Below are 6783 nucleotides of genomic sequence, written 5' to 3'. Positions count from 1 at the left end.
TTGGTCTTTATGTCTTCCAGCTGGTGATGTTGGTTTGTCTCTCTTTGGATGCTGTCTGGTTCTTCAGGACATCAAGCACTGGACATGGTGGCCATGAAAACAAGAGAGTGTAGAGGGAAAAGCAGGGGAATCTGTAGCTGTGAACCCTGTTAGTTTTGTGTCTGAAAATGGGATTAGCCCTTGGTTTGAATGAAGGAGCAGTGGCTGTTCAGACAGAAATGCCATGCTAGATTCCCTCTGTGTCTGCTTTACACCATGCAAATGGTTTATAAGAATCCTTTCTCCTGCTCAGTGGGGCTCTGAGCAGCCCTGGTATTTGTTTAGCTTATCTTTAAATTGCCAGATTAAGATGCTGGGACTGGGTTTGGTTAACTCTTTGGGTGCTGTGCTGGGCAGGACAAGCTCCAGCTCTTTAAGCTACAGGAAGCCTGGCTGTGCACAGAGGAGAGAAAAATTCCTGCTGTTTGGGGGACCATTTGAGAAGTTTTATTAACATCACCTAACATTTCATTTGTGTTCAGATATGGAAGAGGAAAAGAATAGGGACAGTTTAGAGAGTGCTGAGACAGTCAAGGAGTCACCTTCTCCATCCTACAGCTGGTGATAAATCCTGTCAGGAGCATTGTGGCAGGACCAGGACAGTGACTGTCCCCATGGCCATTGCTGAGGTACCTCTAGTCCTGGGGGCACTCGTGGTCCTCTCCCAGCAAGAAAGACACTGAGGGGCTGGAGCATGTTCACAGAAGGGAACAGAACTGGGGAAGGGACTGGAGCACCAGGAGCAGCTGGGGGAGCTCAGCCTGGAGAAAAGGAGGCTCAGGGGGAACCTTTGGCTCTGCACAGCTCCTGACAGGAGGGGACAGCCAGGTGGGAGTCAGGTTCTGCTCCCAGGGAACAACGGACAGGATGAGAGGGAACAGCCTCAAGTTATGCCAAGACAGGTCCAGATCAGTTATGGGGAAAAATTCTTCACTGAAAGTGAAGTGTGCCAGTGGTCAGGCACTGGCACAGCTGCCTGGGGCAGTGGTGGAGTCACCATCCCTGGAGAGATTCAAAAGCCATGTGGATGTGGCACTTGGGACAGGGGCTAGTGCTGCATTAATGGTTGGACTTGAGGATCTTTTCCAACCCAAATGATTCTGTGATTGTAACATGGACTGAAGCAATTCAAACCTCTGGTGATTTGTGCTGGGAGCAGCACAGCAGGTGAGTGTGGAATCCTGCAAGCTGCACACCTGATAAAGTGCCTAAAGATAGGAGTGTTGATACAATGAGCTGAGGCTGGATGCTGGTTTGTGACCTTTGCTGCACTGAGAAGCAGAGTGTGCTTGGAGCTGGCCATGAACTGCCTGACACATCTCTAACCTCCCCATCCTGTGAATCCTCCAGGGATCCCAGCAGCCCCTCAGGTGCTCATTTTTTGCCATGAAGGATTTGTGACTAAAATGTCAAATAAGATGTCTGCTACTGGAGTGCACACCTACCCTGTGTCCCTGTGCCCACTGAACATGGGGAGAGGTGGTGATGGTGCTGGGATGCAGGAAGGAGCCACAGCAGCAGGATCAGGAGGGTGCTTTGGCCCAAACCTCACATGTTCTATCACTGCTTTGTCTGAGCCACTGGATCCTCACCCCACCTCAGCTCTTCCTTTTATTTTGCAAATACCTACAGGGAGTGAGTGCTGGTGTGTGAGGATGATATTCCTGGCTAACAGAGCAGATCCTGGTGGGAAAAGGTGGATGTATAGCATCATGTTGATGAGCACAAACTGAAGAGCTGATAGGAACATGGGGAAGCTGCTCTACAGCTGGAGTCTGGATGATGATTCTGTGTCTGACAAGGCAACAGAGGCTCTTTGGTAAATATTTTCCTGTAAGCAATGCTGCTTTGTGCAGAAAATTGATCTACTGGATTTAATTTTTTTTTCTGGGATCTCATTTACAGCTGCCTGACTTTATCTTGTGGTAGGTTCCTGGGGTTTTGTGGGGGGTTCTTCATTTTTCACTACAAGTTAAACTCTGTGTGCTGAAAAGCCATTGGTGATGAACAGCATGGCTTCCTCTCCTGCCCTGCCCAGACTCATCAGCTGTGAAGTCAAACCTATATTCTCCAGGGCAGAAGATGGAAAATATTTATGGAGAGTGAAATGCAGTTTGAAAGGACATTCCAGAGAGCTCGTGCTCTCAGACTTGGACAGAATCCCTCTCATGTCTGCTGTGGGATGTTGAAAGTGGACTGGCCATAAAGAGGATCAGGGGCCAGACTCAGAACAGTTTTCTCTTGTCCAGGCTTCCTGCTGAGACCATCGAGAGTGTCTTGGCTAGGCTCCAGGTCTGTGATTTATGGACAAACCACAAGCCAGGAATCTGCACTCTAAGCTCCTTGAGCAGCAACTGTTTAAAACATTATGGGAAGAAATGGCCACTGTTTCCAAAAGAAAACTTGGGAGCCGTTAATAATGTTTAGCACTTCTGCAGTTATTAATTAATCCTCCTGCTCTTGTTGTGAACTGAGTCAGAATTATTCTTACTGTACAAATAAGGTCTCCATGGAGCTTAAATAGATTTCCTTAAGAAACACAGTCAATCTGCATTCAGGACACAGCACAGGACTCCAGAATCCCAGCACTAAGTGAAACAGACCCCTCCAGGATCCAGAGGCATGAAAAACATGGATTTGGATGAGGCAGTAAACACAAACTTACAGCACCTTCAAGGGGCTCTGCCCAACCCTGCTCAGCTGAAAGTTCTTCCAGGGCAGTTCTAGGTCTGCCCAAACCCTGCCCATTGAAATCATGTTGTTTCCCAGTAACTCCTGGGTTCAAACACTCCTGAGATTTCAGAGAATCTATGGAAGCTTGGCTGCTTATTGCAACTATCCTGTACCAAGTCCTTTCCAGCTGGTTTTCTGCCCTATTGTTTGGGAAGAAAAGGATGCTAAAATCTGTCTTGGTCTCTACTCAGAACTGCTCACCTCCTGATGCTTCTGGAGTGAGTGAAACACGGGTTTTCCTCTTATTTCATCAGCAGGAAGGGAAAAAAAAGGTCATTTGTTCTCCCTCTGTTCTCAGATTCATCTTTTGTTTCTCTGTTACCTCCCTCTTTACACTTCACCTGCATCTTCCCATGGCTGATGCTGTGGTTCCATGCAGCCCAGCCCAGGGGAGGATTTTCTCTGCCTGGACAATCATTTCCTCATTCTCCCAGGATAAACAGTGTTCCTTGGTCCTGGAGCTCCTTCTAGCAAGTCACAAAATCCTTCCCATCTCATCCCTCCTGGAACTGGTTTGACGTGCAAACAAGTGGGAATAAGTAAAGTCTGCCATTAAGTCCTGGCTGAAATGGAAGAGCTGGCAGGAGCACAGGGACCAAAAGCTTCAGTAAGTACTTAAATTTGTAAAGATTCCTGATGGTCTCATTGTTAAATCTATTTACAGTGGCAGGAAAGATGAAAAATTAGGGAAAGAAGTAGTTTCCTTTTCATTTCAAATCCACATAGCAAAAGGGATTGTAATGAGTTGTGCATTAAACATCCATCCAGTGTTATTCCAAATGCCATGGCAGGATCTGCAGGGGATTTGGGGTCAGTTCATCCAGTCTGCCAAGCAGAGCTTGTTCTCCTTCTGCAGCCCAAGTAAAAGAGGCATAACTGGGGTTAAAACCCAGTCCAGAACTAGATCAATAAACCAGTCCTTCGTGGAACTGGGCCACATTAAATCCTCTGAATCCCAGGAATCCTCAGTCAGAGCTGAGGCAGGAGGCAGAGGGAGATTCAGCTACAGTTTTGTTCCTCAATCCCTGGACTTGTTCTGCCCCAAGTAGTTTAGCAGGTATTTTATAAAACAAGTGTTCAAAGCTACCTTGCACCATGCTTCAGGAAATCAAAGGACAGGGGTTAGGGGTTTTAGATGGGAACTGTGGTTTTAATGTGGTCAGAGATTCTTTAATGCCCAGTGCCCTGGCTGAATGATGGTGATTCTTCTTAGAAATGATAATTCATTTCACTGCCCAGGAGAACCAGATGGATTTTGGTTTATACCACTCAAACTCATGCCATGTGAGTTACTGAATGGAAACAGGCTTGTTTTCCTGGCAGGTTACAACAGGAGATGGATACAGTGGCCTGTACCATCCCAAAATTCACACTTGAGAGGAAAACAAACCAAGCTGCTCTTGAGGAAAATGCTGCATTTTTCTTTGTTTGGCCCTTTCAAGTCTCTGTGCTGAGTTTGCACTGAGCTGTCATCCAGAAGGGAGATTTACACAATAAATTGATGCAAACCCAAAACTTTCTCATTGCAATTGGCCTCGGTGGCTGCTTCTGTGATCACTGCTGACCTGGATCGAATCAATTTGTATGAAAAGTTTAAAAAAGTTTACCTGAACATGCCAAAGAGCCACCAGTGTTACAAGTCTTAACAGAAAGCAGGGGATCTGCTCTTAAACTGAGCAGAAAGTGAAGCAGAAATTTTGAGCAATGCTGACTGCAGCACACTGGGGATGAATATGCACATTCTGTGCAATAGGTAATTGGTGTGCTATAGATATGTAGATAACAATATTTACTATAAATCCCACTGCACAGCCAATTCTAGCAGTTATTTTGAAAACCTTTTCATGTCAGCAATGATGTTCACAAGTCTCATAATGGTTGTTTTCTGCAGAGACACCCAAAGCCCCAGGGTGACAGTAAATCCCCTGCCTCTCTCAGTGTGTCCCAAGTGCTGTAATTCAGGGGTGAGTACACATTAAATTAAACCAAAATTTTCATTCTGGAGCCTAAAACACTGGAGCCCTGAGCCCTATCTGATATAGAGCAGTTCCCTTGGGGGGGAAGAAAAGATAATTATTAAAAAATTGGGAGTGCAAGTCAGATCAGCAGCCTGATTTTGGGAGGGCTGCTTCTCCTTGCTGCACCTGCCACTGCATCCTCCAGGTGATGTTGGGTACAAACTGTGACCAGAGAACCACGTCCTTGGTGCCTTTAGGAATGGCCTTGAAGTGTGCTGTGAAATAGATGCCATTTGGGGCCAGGATGGACCATTAATGCCAGTGCTTTTGGATGCACTTCACTGGGAATACCACAATTCACTTGGCTTTTGAGTGCTTGTGAGTTCACTTTAGGGCATTGTGCAAGGAGATGTTCTTGTGCCTTGGTGTAGCTCCTGTGTCTTGGTTCAGAACTGGAGTATTTTCAGTCTGTTTGTGCAATGGGCACTTGCAAGTCCTTGCAGGATTTTCTTCTGAGGGCTCCCAATTCCCACCAGTGCAGCAACTTGAGCAAGAACTGGAATAAACCAGCAGAAGTGTTGAAAGACACAAACCAAAGGATTTCTTCTCATCAATTTTGACAGGGACATGTTGAACCTCTGGGGGAGATTCAATGCAGAAAATACACCCCTCAGTTCTGCCAAAATAACCATTCTTTGCTTAAAATTCAAGGGTTTCCAGCTAAAATGGTTTGGACAGGTTAAAAATTAAATTGCTTTGCTGGAAGTAAAAACTCACAGTGCCTCAAGAGCTTATTTCATTCTAAAAGTTGTAGTTGATTCTTTTTTCTTAAAGTTTCCAAACAGGCAATGCCATGACAGCCTCAGTTTCTTTTGGTGATGTCAAATTATGGAGTGAGATGTAATTATGGGACAATGTTATGTGTAAAGGAGACATCACATTGTTCACCATTAGAACTGATTTGTAGTTATTACTGAAGTGCCTGCCTTGATGTTTTCAAGCTCCTGCATGTTCTGTGTACCACTAAACCTCTTTCCTCTGCCTCCTGGCCTCTTAGGAAGTGCTGCTCAGGAGTGATTTTGGTTCTTGCCAGAGCCACACTGAGCATTGAGAAAGAAGTTCTGATTTCAACACTGAAATCCTAATTTCAATCACACATTCAAAATGCAGATCCAGCACATGAACCCTCCCACCCCATCTGAGGTGATCTGAGGTGATTTTATACCTGCAAACCTCTGGCTACAATTAGCCAATGATTTGGAGGAAATTATTGTTTATCCTGACTCCAAGGTGATACTCACTGAGGATCCTGAGCCCTGAGAAGCTAAATGTAGTGAGTAGAGCACTTGTTTTCCTGCTCAACTCCAGGCAGAAAAAAGTACCAAAAAAAAAAAAAAGGCAATGCTCTTTTGACAGAACAGCTTGAGTTATGCCACTGCTCACCGTGAAATTTCAATGTTTCCATCAATTTCCACATGAGCAGCACAGCTTTGATTACAGCCCCAAAACATTACAATTGTAATGGGCTTCAGCTGCAGCTGCACAGCCGGCCCAAGTGTGCCTGAGGTTTTAACGTGGAGTGATTTTAAATGTTAGTTTCGTGCTCACGAGCAAGTGGTGTACATTTCTCTCCCTACTTAAAAATTATATTTTTATAGATAGCTTGATTTCTATATATTGGAACTCCTTAAAAATACAAACGAGCCGTGCCGTACCATATGCTCTCCTCTTTCGGTGGTGTTCTGGCCATTCGCCTCAGTGACAGGCGGTGCCAAGGACTCGACCAAACGCCCTCCATGTTCTTACTTAACGTCCCCGCCGGGCTCGTTGGGGCCGTGAGGGGGAACATGGTGACGGGGCCGCCGCCGGTGGCCCGGCCCGCCCGCTTCGTGCTAGGTTCGCCTCAATAGACACGCCACCCCGTCGGAGAGAGGCTGAGGCTGTTCTCCGAGAGCGACGAGCGGCAGCGTCCCGGCGCCTTCGGCCCCGCCGCCAGGACGGGAGGAGCCCCCGGCCCCGTGAGGGGCATGGAAGGTGGGGGCGGGCGGGAACG

The sequence above is a fragment of the Agelaius phoeniceus genome, chromosome 16 (genome assembly GCF_051311805.1).
Source record: "Agelaius phoeniceus isolate bAgePho1 chromosome 16, bAgePho1.hap1, whole genome shotgun sequence".
NCBI classification, from domain to species: domain Eukaryota; kingdom Metazoa; phylum Chordata; class Aves; order Passeriformes; family Icteridae; genus Agelaius; species Agelaius phoeniceus.
Note: the sequence above shows the minus strand (reverse complement) of the source record.